General features: G+C 30.0%; 1 protein-coding gene across 1 annotated transcript in view; it reads left to right on the top strand.

The window, feature by feature from the left end:
- The window catches only part of LOC142323894 (atrial natriuretic peptide-converting enzyme), a 298,697-nt gene that overhangs the window by 198,942 nt on the left and 86,468 nt on the right, over positions 1-13,287 (top strand). The window lies entirely within an intron of this gene.

The following is a 13,287-nucleotide window of genomic DNA, read 5'->3' as shown; positions in this document are numbered from 1 at the left end:
TCCAACTTTTACTATTCATCCAATCTCCGTGGCGAAGTAGTAGCGTCCCAGCCTTCATCCGGAGATCCTGGGTTCGAATCTCAATCAGACATGATATTTTTCATACCTAAAAAGTTTCAATTTTCATATTCCCACCCACAAGCTTTGAGCTTATGTAGGTGATTAATTAATCAAGTGAAAACAAAAAAAGTACACGTTACGTTCTTCAAGCTTCGTTACAACATTTTTTGTTGTTACGCGTAGTTAAGCAACGCTAGCATTTAAAAGTTTATTTTTCTTTGGTTAATTCTTCATAAAAGTGTGTGTATTTTAAGTTGTCTATATAACCAATTTTTTTTTTTTTTTTGAGGGAGTAGGTGTTTTTATTATACTGTCCTAACATTGAAAATTATTTTATAAACAATATTACATTATTCGTAGTAAAAAAAAAAAAATTCCTAAAATCCTATTACAAATCAATAATCTTTCATTATAGTTTTCTCTTCTGATGGATTATGTATTTTATCCAACTCTCCGGCATTATGAATGAGAAAGAGCTTAGACATTCGTAAAATACTTCATTTTAAGTTTATACTGGAAAAAATTGTTCCTTACCAAATCTTTTATATACTCACACTGGAGACATTCATAGTTTAAATTTCTTTTCCCCGAAACGGAGAATGAGCCTGCTATTTTCTTAATTTTAATGTATTTTATCAAAACATTTAAATGAAAAATACATTAAAAAAACTAAAACGTAAAATAATCTCTAAATTTATTTCTATCTACCTTATTTACACTATGTAAAAATATGTTATGAATTTTTCGTATACTTATGTAGTATTCGTATAATTCGCGTTCTACCGATTATTTAGCATGAAAAGTGATTTATGAAGTGTTATAAAAAAAAATGAATAAAAATTGCTTTAAAAATTAAATTTGTAATTAATATTTTATGAATTTGTTTTCTAATTGAATAAATCAGGATTTTTTTTAAATAGAAAATTTTTTTTTTTCTGAAACCATAACTCTACAGGTTGTAAGCAATCTGAAAAGAGTCACAAGTCATTCCTGAAAATTATATATCCTTCTTCAAGAATAACAAGCATCCTATATCATGTTTACAAAGGAAAATGAAGAATGAAATGGTTGCCTTCTTTACTGAACCACATACACAGCTCCATATCAGCATGCTAAGTCAACTGATGATAGCCGAACCCTTTCGAACTGGGGTAAATTGAACATCATTATTCTCAGAAAAAGCATCTCTCAGTAATGCCTCTTGTATATCAGGGATTTACACGCGTCTCAACCATAAGAAATCCTGGGACAGGTATTGTAAAAGCTATACGTATAGAAAACCTATAACGTAGAGGAAATTCATAGTAACATTTACTGATATAATAGAAGTGGAAGTTCTTTAATAAAAAAAAAAATATATATAATAGCCGGTCGGGATTCATTTCGCTCTCCCGACCGTCTAGCAAGAGGGGTCCGCGCCCCCTGAACCCCCGGGACCCAGGTGAATGCCAGAGCCGACCTAGAGATTCCTCCGGGCCTGGACCCCAGGGTTGCAGAGCTCGCTTCAATATTCTTACCATATATTTTTGGGTCCAACCCAGAACATATTTTTGAGATTACATAAAGGTCTTTAACACTTTACTGAAACATTAAACTTTATTTACTCAGTTGTATTTTTCACTAGACATGACTTTTTCAGAAATGGTTTGTTTCTTTTAATTACATTACAAAATTCACAACAAGAAAGTTCTGAATTAACTTTAACATTTAGCAGATGTTTAACAGTAGATAATGAAATGGTTGCCTTCTTTATTTGCGAGACCGATAGCCACACCTCCGTCAAAATCGATGTCAGCGCTTGCTCCAAGATCGGCTGAGAGATACACGACCATAAGAGAATGTTTAAAAACGTGATGTCGAACATATAGGTTGAAAATTAAAAAATATTCTCGCCAGTCATAAAATTCTCAAACCCCGGACATTTCTGCAACCCGGACTACCCCTCGCAGCACTATAAAAACCAGGACTTTCCGGGCTAATCCCGGACGTATGGTAAGCCTACGCTTCAATTGCCTTTCCGTCTAACGAGAAGGCGAGAAGGCCTCCCCCGCAGTATTCGTTACCCTCATGGTTGTGAAAATGATACCGATAAATAACAAATAAAGTATTCAGGGTTTATAGAAACATGAAAAAGTGAGAGTAAATTAAAAAAGACAAAATAATAGTAACTTTTTTCCTGTTTAGCCTCCGGGAATCACCATCATGTATTACTTCAGAGGATGATATGTATGAGTGTAAGTGAGGTGTAGTCTTGTACAGTCTCAGGTCGACCATTTCTGAGATGTGTGATTAATTGAAAAGCAACCACCAAAGAACACCGGTATCCACGATCTAGAATTCAAATCCGTAAAAAAGTAACTGCCTTTACTAGGATTTGAACTCTCGACTTCGAAATCTGCCGATTTGCAAGGACGCGTTCACCACTAGACCAACCCGGTGGGTTGAGAATATTAGTAACTATAGTAACTAAACTATACACATCTTTGATGACGAAAAATTCATATTCATATTCATTTCGGTTGCCGTGGGGACAGAAATATCATTCATCACTCTCCATTTAATAATAATAGTAATATAAAGAAGGATGGTTCGTGGGTTTATTTGTTCGTTGTATGTGCACATATTTTTGTTTTTATTGGCGCAGAGCGAACCATTGGTGAGGCGCCGAGTAGCTGCACGCAGCCCACGAACGATTCTTTCGTTCGAATGATTTATACCTTTTGATACGAACGATTTATTTATAATTATCTTTGTGTTTTGGGGATAAAAAGGGAAACATTGAGGTTTGAGCTGTGTTAAACATTCACAACTCAAGAAACAGGTAAAAATGTGCAGAATTTTGAAGCTTTTCGTTGAAAAAGTTTTTGTTGTTGTTAGTACGCTAAATTCATGAACGTTATTTAGTTACAATTGGCAAGAACATTTTACAAAATCATCTGTAATGATAAACCATAAACATATACCATGTAACATTTTCGCGGCGGGCCGTAGGCACGCCTTTTTTCTAGTAATATTGAAGGAAATAGATTAATAATTTTTTTCTTTAATGAATATTTTTAATTCACAACTTCACCCTTGATGGGGCTAGGGTATCGATCTATGGCTTCAAAACCTTTCTGGATAATTAGAATGTATAATGAAAATCGGTCGGTTGGTTCTCGCGTGATGCGAGAACAAACCAGACAAGACTAGACAGAACAAACTTCGGTTTTATATACGAGTATATATATATATATAATTCATAGTTACGGTGATTGTTAAATTGTGTTAATTGTTTCGACGGAGAACAGTGAATGGTTTACCTTCTTGCGAATATGCCCTTGTTTGGTGAAGGGTTAGGTTTGCTGGTTGCTATCTATTCTGTTATATTTCCCGTTTAATAATTTCATTAAGAATCTGCTGGTTTCCCCTTTCATCAGAAGTACTTAGACTTTAATACTAATTTATTCCTCATGTTTGCCCATGTCGCAACCTTTAACTATATTTGAGCTCTATATTGTTTAAACAACTTACGGGTAGACCGCAAACAAGATTAATATTATTGAACCAGTTCATTTTTTTGCTTCTCATTCAACGTTGTATGAACGAACCCGAATAAAATTTTTATTCTTTTTTCTACGATTTTTTTATTCATTATTATTCAACTCTTTCATTAAAAGAGTACAATGATTTTTTTTAATCTGTTTATGCATTGCTAACTAACTTCTTATTTATTTTAATATTTATCCATAGAAATATAAATTGTTACGTAGAACGAGAAATGCGCATCACATTAACAATCTAGATGGAAGAAACAGAACAAAACAATAATGTTAATGACCTACCTATACCGTAATGTCCTACCTAACATAACCTACCAACCTATAGCGCTACAAACTCCCAACAGAAACACAACTGCTTCCTTTACTTTTATTATTAATACTACTTTACTGTTTTAATGTCTTATTTCAGACAAGGTCAAGGTTAGATAATGCTCATCAAACAGCCTGAAGCAACGAAACAAAACATAATCTGTATTTATATATATATTTTTTTTTCTTTATCAAACGTTTATCAAACCGTATAGTCATAATCATACAACTCTCTCCTCTTATTATGTTTGTTCTGTCTTCAGTATAGTATTCTTTTATCCTTTCTTGGCACAGTTTTTTTTTTGTTTACCCTCTTTTCTTCAATTCAGCGTTCTTGTTCTCTTTAACACTCTCTCTTTTTATTTTATTTTCTATTATAATGAATGAATTAATGTTTAATAGTTCTGACATTTCACGTTATTTCTGTATAACCTGACTAAAAATATATTACAAGTGTTTTAATATATTTTGGTCTTAAAAATATTTTTTTATTACGAGTATATTGTATTTTGTATATACGTATGAAATAATAATAGTAATCTTTATAATGGCCTACGTGATACTATAATAATTTTTTTTATTACTATTTTTGTGGGTGTGCCATATCAGATTATTTTTGGCTTCTAATGTTTTTTTTTCATATCCCCCAGGTAATTTATGTAAGGATTAATTAAGGATGTTTTATGTATATAGTTAATGCATTATTTCGTTTTATTCTGTCTAGAGTGTAAAGGCATTTATTAAATTTATTAGTTTAATAATTAGTTGTTATAAAGAGCATATATAGTGTTGGGGAGGTGTATTATGAAAAATTTTATATAATTAATTGTGAATTCATATTAGAAACATGTACTATTTTTAATTATTTCCAAATAAGTTAAGCATGTTTTAAATTTAGAAACTGTTTGTTCAGTGTATTCTAATATTTTTTGTTTTGGCTAAAGAAAGTTCTTTCTGTATGAATACATTACCTTATTCTTTTATTCTTTTAAAGTGAACATTTTATGAAAATGTTCAGTTGTTTAATCGTGGTAGATTTACCGTTCATTGGTGTATTAGGATAGATATATTTGATAGAAAAAAGAACCAATTACTGGTAGTGTCTTGGAGTTCACCTCTTATAATATTTGTAAATAAAATAATCTGTATTGTGCCTGGTTCTAATATTGCATTACATGTTTCTTAATACAGGTAAAACGTTTTTTTGATGATTTGTAAATGACGTTTTTTGTTTATTAATTTAACAGCAGAAATACATATCTAATTAGTGATATTTATTATTTTTAAAATGTTCTTGAATTTTATATTTTTATTATTTTATTCAAATTACCTTTTAGCTTATGATTAATATAAATTTCAATTTTTTTTTATAAATTTTATAAAATAGATTTTAAGGCTGCTTCTTTTAAATGCTCAAAAGAAGCAGCCTTAAATTTAATTTTTTTCATTTTTCAGCTGGCATTAAATTAGTAAACAGTTGTAGTATCTAGGTAATGACAATCATTACCGGTTTTCTTCGTATAATGTAAATTATAGAATATTAACGAAGAACATTAATTTAAAAACGACTTGAAAGTTGTCTCTTTCTTTTAATAAGAAAAATAAATTTAATTATAATTAATTCATACAGATAAGAGTTTATTCTTTTGACTTCGTTTATGTTATAAATTAACTTATCCTAATTTGGTGGTCGATATTTGACCTGAATAGTCTCCAACTGGTTCTTTTTCATTATTTTTTTTAGTTTTTATTGTTTTTAATGAAATTAACTATCTAGGTGAATTTATCTAAGAAGAGATTACTAAGAAGAGATTTAAAAATATAAATTTTTATTTGTCGTATCTATTTTTTTTTAATTTCTAAGAAAAGTACGGTATATTTTCGGTCACACGGTGGATTTGGTGGTAAAATTGAATGAATTTTCTATACGTTTTCAGTTATGAGAGTACGAAAATATCATTCATTTAAAATGTATTTTCCTTATATATGAGCCTATGTACAAAATTTGTGGCTCGAAAATCTACAAAAGTACTGCATCAATTTTACTGAAATTTGGATATGCTGAAGGAGTTTATATGAAGTTGTGCATGTGGAAATTTGAACAAGATTGGTTGAGACATTCTTGAGTTTCGCTCAATTTAACTTCGACAACAGGCAACAAAATCTCAGTTTGAGCTTATGTTGACTGAAAAGTGGTGTATTTTTGATGTACGTTTATGCGGTAAGTCACAGTGGTGAGCGAGTTGAAACTTGATGCTTGTGAGTAGGGTCTACTCAGTTGAACGTATGTAATGCCTTGTATTCTGAAATTAGTGCGTTTCTGACTGCGAAATAGTGAGAGCGTTGGAAACGAAAAGCCCAGAGAGCTGCGCAAGTTTTTCAAAAATTGTTATCGATTTGAAAATGTCATATTCCTTATTGCTCTTAAGACTCAAATGTGATCGAAAGTTTCTCATATCCGAAACTCCTTAAAAAGTCTTGTGATTCATTTTGAAAAAGCTTATTTATTTACTACGTTTATTATAAAGGATTTTGACAGTTTTTCAATGGTAGTTATCTTGTAAATGTAGGCTTATTACCTTCTAAGAACAGATACTGGTCAGTTACAGATCACGTAGTTTCAATTTTTGCTCTATTTATAGTTTATTTTTTATAGTTTATTCTTATTATTACCACTTATTGATTTCTTTTACTGAAATGCAAACCACAGAGCATATCTATTTTGTAATATTTAAATGCAGACTATATCTCTACAGGAATGAAACTCATAACTTTACAGATGACTGAAGAAATAGAAAAAATAATAATAAAAGAAACCCTTGCTTTGTAGTTATCATGAAGTTCATTTTACCGCAATACATTTTTTTTTCTTAATATAAAGGAAACGTTATGTAACTGTTTACTGTTTTAGGTATGTTATATGTATATTTTTATTGAATTGAGTAAGGTCTCTTTTATTGATAGTAAAAAGAAGTACAGAATGTTATTTTGTAGTAATAAAACGTTATTTTCATTGTGTTATTTTCCATTTTATGTATTTATCCACTGGTCTAACTGTAAATACTTCTTTTTTTCATTTTTGAGATCACTGATGGTTCTTTATAATTCAACTATTTATTATTATTTGATGTATTATGTAAAATTTTGTTTTTTAATATTTTCTTCATCCTGAAATATCGTGACATTTAATCTGGTTTTACCAAATAAAAAATTAATATTCAGAAGGCCGTTCAGTTTTAACCGACATTTTTATAATCTTTAGGTATATATACGAGTATTATCCTTTTTTTCTATTCTTTCTTTCTTAAATGTCATAACTGTTCGTTCGATTGCATATATATATATATGTGTGTGTGTATTTCAATAACGGCGTTAATAAACGAATACATATCTACATGGCAAGTACTATTGTCATAACTAACCTTAACGGTTGTAGTCTACTTAATAAGAAAGAATTTACTCCCAAAAATGGAGTAGTTATTTCAAAAACAAATATCCTATATCAGACTTATTTATGAAAGAGTAGAATGAAATTGTTTTCTGTTGTACCGAAAGTAATATCGATTACTACAAATGATACTTATTTCTCTGTTCACTACAAAGTAATAAGTATCCTGTTACACTGTATCGCACTGTAAGTTTCCTGTTCACTACAGGAAACTTACAGTGCAATGGACATCATTATTTTCAGAGAAAGTAATTCAGATTAGTATTTCTTGTATTTCAATGCTTTACATACGGCATTGTTGTTATAAAGATTATGATAGTTCATGTTAAGTAATAAATTAATGGACCATATATTGCATATACTTCAAATAAGAAGAAGTAATTTTGCTATACTAAAAAAAAAACTTTAAATAGTTTAAAAATAAACTAATATTTCTTCTGTTTATTTTATGTACTACCGTTTGTTATTTTTTGGATTATATATATATATATATATATATATATATACTTTTACTAGTTATAATACTAGATTACGTATCTTTATATATTAGACTTTGATAACGAACATTAATTTTTAGTTCAATTTAAAAAAGTTGTCCTTAATTGATCGTGTTAATATTTTATCTCCATTCACTTAGAATTTTTTATGTTATGAATGTATCTAAATGAGAGGAGAGGGAATTTATGTTTCCTTAAACGAATTATTAGAATGATCATTTGATTTCTCTTTACATTTAGGTTATTAAGAAGCAAACAGTGGTTTTGCTTTTTTTTTATATTTAGCGATTTATTTATTTGATGTAGGTGCTGATAAATTAATTTATTCTTTCCTGTATCTGAATTTCAATTTATAACTAACTTGTCTGTTAAATGAAAGCTGACCAATAAACTTTTTTCTTTTTTGTTGCTGTTGTTGTTGTTGTTGAATTGAATAATAATTAGAAATAGTTAAGTATCAGTTTTATCGCAAGATAATTCTATAAATGCTTATTTCCTTAGTTTCTAATCAGAATTAACGTTTTAAGTATGACTTAGTCACAAGAACTTTTTTAAAGTCCTAGAATCCTATAAAAAAAACATTTCACTTTGTTTTAAATAAAGCGGCACTTATGAGAATTAAAGAAATATTTCTAAAAAATTAAGTTACTGTGTTTTTCTAGCGTGTGATACTTAAAATCTATTAATTATCCATTCATATTTGATTTATGTCATTTTAAAGTCGATTTTACAAAATTTAAGTGCTTTAAATCTCGTCTTGTAAATCGATCTGACGTTAATGTTAAACTTCATTTGCAGGATTCAAGGGAGATCCATAGCGTAACGCGAATTTAAATCATTACGACGTTATATTCTGTACTACGTATATACTCGTATTTACCAACATACTAATGGAATCCAGCACCAGCAACCTAGAAGTCATACTAATAAAAATATCGGATGAATCAAAAAGGACTTCACAAATTTAAAAGCATATAAATCTTTATTGAGATAATTTAAATATTCGATTCAGGTCTTATTTCATTGCAAAACACGTCAAGTTTTGACTCGCGTAGTTTATTATTACCGATTCGGCCACCAATCCTGTTACCAGTGTTGTTAAAAATGAATACATTTTCTAGTGCGGAACGTGCTCGCTGTGTGTTTTGGTTTCACGATTTGCAATCAGCAACTGCAGTTAACGTAAGTTACTTACAGTTACTTACAGAGGACGGTAAGGAGCCTCCTATTTGGCATGCAGTTTACTCTTGGCACATAACCTTCGTTGAGACAGGTTGATCTTCTTCCAAACAGAACGGCTCGTTCTCCATTCAGGAGGCAACCGCAAATAATATTGCTTATCTGGACATGCTTCAAAATTTTCTAATTCCTTAGACGATGATTACAAAGATGGAATAAGATGACCAGCAAGACGGGGTAACATCTCACTATCGCCTACAAGTCCGACACTTTTTTATACTCTATTCCCAGGTCAATGGAATGGTCGTGAAGGTCCAATTGCACGGTCACCTTGCTCCCCAGATTCGACCCCGCTAGAGTTTTTCTTGTCGGGTTTATGTACCACCTTTGCCTGATCTTGTTGAGCTAAGACTTTGAAGTAACGCCTGACTTGCTGGCTACAGTCTGGAATGAAATCAACTTCAGGTGGGATGTACGTCTGATTACAAGTGGGAGCCATATCAAACCAAAGTGATTGTTGGGTAACAAATTTGATGTACTTTTCTATAAAATGAGACCTCAATCGAATTTGTAAGTTATCTCAGTACATTTTCATACACTTTTAAAATTGTGAAGTCCATTTTGAATCACTCCTATATCGTGAACATTCCACCTTCTTCAATTTTTTTTTAATTTGAATTGCTAGTACTATATTTTTTTTTATATTTTGTGCAGGAAATATTTTAAGCAATGAGGATTCTATTATGTATCATAGTTTAAAATAAAGTTGTAGACTTAACAAAAGAAAAAGAAATAGCATTAATAGAATAGGACCTAAGTAAGATGACGGACTGACGAAAAAAAATTAATTATTATTTATAAACCTTTTCTACCATGATGAACTAATCAATCGGACAGATCGGTTTTATTTGAATTAAAAAGCCATACAGAAAAACATTACTTTAAAAATCGACATGTGTTATATGTTGTGTTATACATTTATATATATTAAAGTAGATAAAGGAAAGAGAAGATAAAGGTACCTCAAAATTCAGAAGGCTTATGATAAAAAAATTAATCAAGAATCTTTTTTAATAATAAATAATAACTAAATTAAAAAAAAGGCTGTATGAAAATATATTGCCGAATATTTTGTTCATTCATTTCACTTTTTAACAAGATATTAAATTTTTAGAATAACGCATTGTAAAGATAACTAAAAAATCTGAAATCTCGACTTATAGGCCACAGCTATTTATTTACTTATTTTTATAAAGTAGTTCTGTACGCCCCCACCAAAAATTATTGAATGTTTTTGTTATTATTTTAATATAAACTAAATATATTACATAATTTATTAATAAAATTTTATAATGATAAACGATTTTTTCAAAGCAGCGTTTTACTTATTAAAGATACTGTATTGCAATGAAAATCAATTCTAAACACTCGTGTCTGGAAGATTTCATTTACCGTTTACGTAATAAGGTTGATGCATAGATTTCTTATGTCGTCTGGTAATGTTCCGATACGTCTACTAGACAACTATCGAGTAACGGTTCATCATAAATATTCTACTTGTATACATTATGCTGCAATGCGTTGCAAATTTTAAAGTTACATTCAAAATCGGAAGTATTCTAATTGTTGATATGATCGAAATAAAAATATTTAATTAACTTTTTAAAAACCTATTAGACAAATGTCTTAGTTTAAACTTTCTTTTTGACCGAACGAAGCGAGATCCTGTTTTATTTTTTTTTATTTATTTTTTTTTTTGCCACCATGTTTGATTCTGATGCTGTTACAACCAAACACGTTTTCCGATTTTTATGAAATTTTTCTTTAAGATTCGTTAAAGGAAACATATATGAAATAAGTTTTCATAAAATTTTCGTTGTAAGATGGCGGTTATTATGATTATTTTTTAGTCAGGAATGATGATGAGGTGTACTAGACGGAACATTTCAATCGCCAAGCCACTGCTGCCACAATTTTAATACATGGTTTCACCTTCACTCTTAACCTCCTTCTGACGTCAAACATCATTTCCAATCGCTCTCTCACCCTGTATCTCTCTCAGAGATAACGTGTTAAATATTTTATTCTTTTTCGTTTAACTTCATTTTAAGACTAAAGTTTATCTTTGAGATCGTTCTCCTATAAAGTACAGCATCATTTCTTTCTCAGTATATTGTTAAATATACTGAACTTTTATTGATGAAATTTTCTTGTTCAGAATTAACACATCCAGGAAGTACCAATATTACAATAGTACAGCTGTTATCTCAAATTACTCCTGTCCCATGTCTATGCATTGGTCTCCTTTCTTATTTACCTATTCTTGAATTAATTTAACAGTTTTAATAGTTTCCTTCTTTCCAACTTCAATATTTTTTCTCCTTCAAGAGGCATTTCAAAATGAGCGCAAAAAATTTGACAGATGGTGGTGACAACGTTGATTTTTTTTTAATTTTTCAAGCGTTATTTGTTTTGAGTAATTTGTAACAAATAATCATGGAACGCTAAACGCCTCAGCAACGTTTTCAAATCATAAAAATTTATTATCGAAATATGGAATCGGTTACAGCTGTTTTAATTTTTTTGAAAATTATCAAGGAGCTGCTATTACAGTAAATGATGAACTCTATCTAGTTATGATTCGTGATTTTTTGTTTGCAAATTTGAAAAATTTTGATTTGAATGAGATGTGGTTTTAAACAAGGCACACAACTTCTGAAACAATTTCAGTTATTGCATCAAAGGTTTGGTGATTCGATAATTTCACAAAATGTTAACGTCAATTGGCCACCAAAATTGTATCATTTGTTTCCCTTACACTTTTTTCTCAGCTACTAATGATTAATGACCTAAAAGCAACTATTCGTCGCGTTATTAGTGGAATTCAAGCTGGTTTTCGAAAGTCATGCAAAGTTTTGTTGATAGACTTAGCTATGTCAAGCAAAACCATACGAATGATATTGTTTTTCGAAGATTATGTAAATTTATAAACTTCAAAATAAATAAAAGATTTGGTTGATATTTAATTGCATACTTTTTGTTTTATAACAGTTATACTTTTACAGCTGAAAATGAAAGACCCATTACAAAAACTTTTAATAATACTTTCTTACTCATGTATCTAATCCAGTTTCTTTTCCTTTTTAAAATGTTCGTAAGAATGCTGTATCCCAAACAATCCTGATAAGTTGCCTCCCCATGTATCACTCAATCCATCCATTATATTCCCTTCGTATTTTTTCATAATTTCTACAAGTTTATTCATATTAAAACCTTCAGTCCAATCGTTTTCTCCCTTCCCTAATATCCGTGCTTCACGCCCATTCAATATAACATCCCACATATTTGACTAGTCAGTTTCTTAGCTTTAGATTCGTACCGCTGCATAATATTCGTTTGTTCTTGTTTCTTTGTCCTAGCAATTATTTTCTTGATCTGTACTTTACTCTTCCAAAACTCTACAGATAATTTGTTTTTTTTTTTCAATTTGTACCATTCATCCTTTCTTGTCCCATGCCATCTCTAACATCAACACTTATAAATTTCGTTTTCCCGTATTTATTTCGTTTCCATACTTTTTCATTCCTTTTTCTAACAGTATATTCCTTTGGAACACTTCAATCTTATTTGTCTCTCAATAACATTCAACATTAAATGACATCGGTAGTAACATCCAAGTCTTACTTCTCTACCAGGCTCTAGTCAATCTGCTATAATTTCATATATTTTTACCGCTAAAAACGTAGACCTATTTTTTAAATACTTTCAGTACTTTTCCAGTCTATCCTCTTTACTTTAAAGATTCCTATCAATTTATGCCAGTTTAATGCTGTCTCTTTAACTCTTGAAAAAGTCTTACCTATTTTCCTCTTTCTCTATACCTTTCTCCATGTTTTCTTATAAGTTCAGTTGATTTTCTGATCCTCTTTCTTTAAAGATTTGCAGGAATTAAGAAAAACAACATATTTTCTCTTTTAAGGGAAAAAAGGATAAATGTCTGAGATAATTTCCTCGCTCTCCAAATTCATACAGCCTCTGCAACTCATTAAAAGTCTTAACTGGATTTAAGTACGCGTTAATGCATAAAATGGACTTATAGCTTAGGCCTTATAAATAACTTACCTCCCAGTCAATAAAATTAAACAGAACATAATTTTTTTTAAATATTAATTAACAGATGTTCATTTCTTACTTCTTTTTGTATTACTCGTTTATATTCTAATATCTTTTCTTTTTTTCTTTTTTATTCATT

Source organism: Lycorma delicatula, chromosome 4, assembly GCF_047948215.1.
Source record: "Lycorma delicatula isolate Av1 chromosome 4, ASM4794821v1, whole genome shotgun sequence".
NCBI classification, from domain to species: domain Eukaryota; kingdom Metazoa; phylum Arthropoda; class Insecta; order Hemiptera; family Fulgoridae; genus Lycorma; species Lycorma delicatula.
The sequence above is the reverse complement of the archived record's forward strand: the minus strand, read 5'-3'. Positions and strand labels throughout refer to the sequence as shown.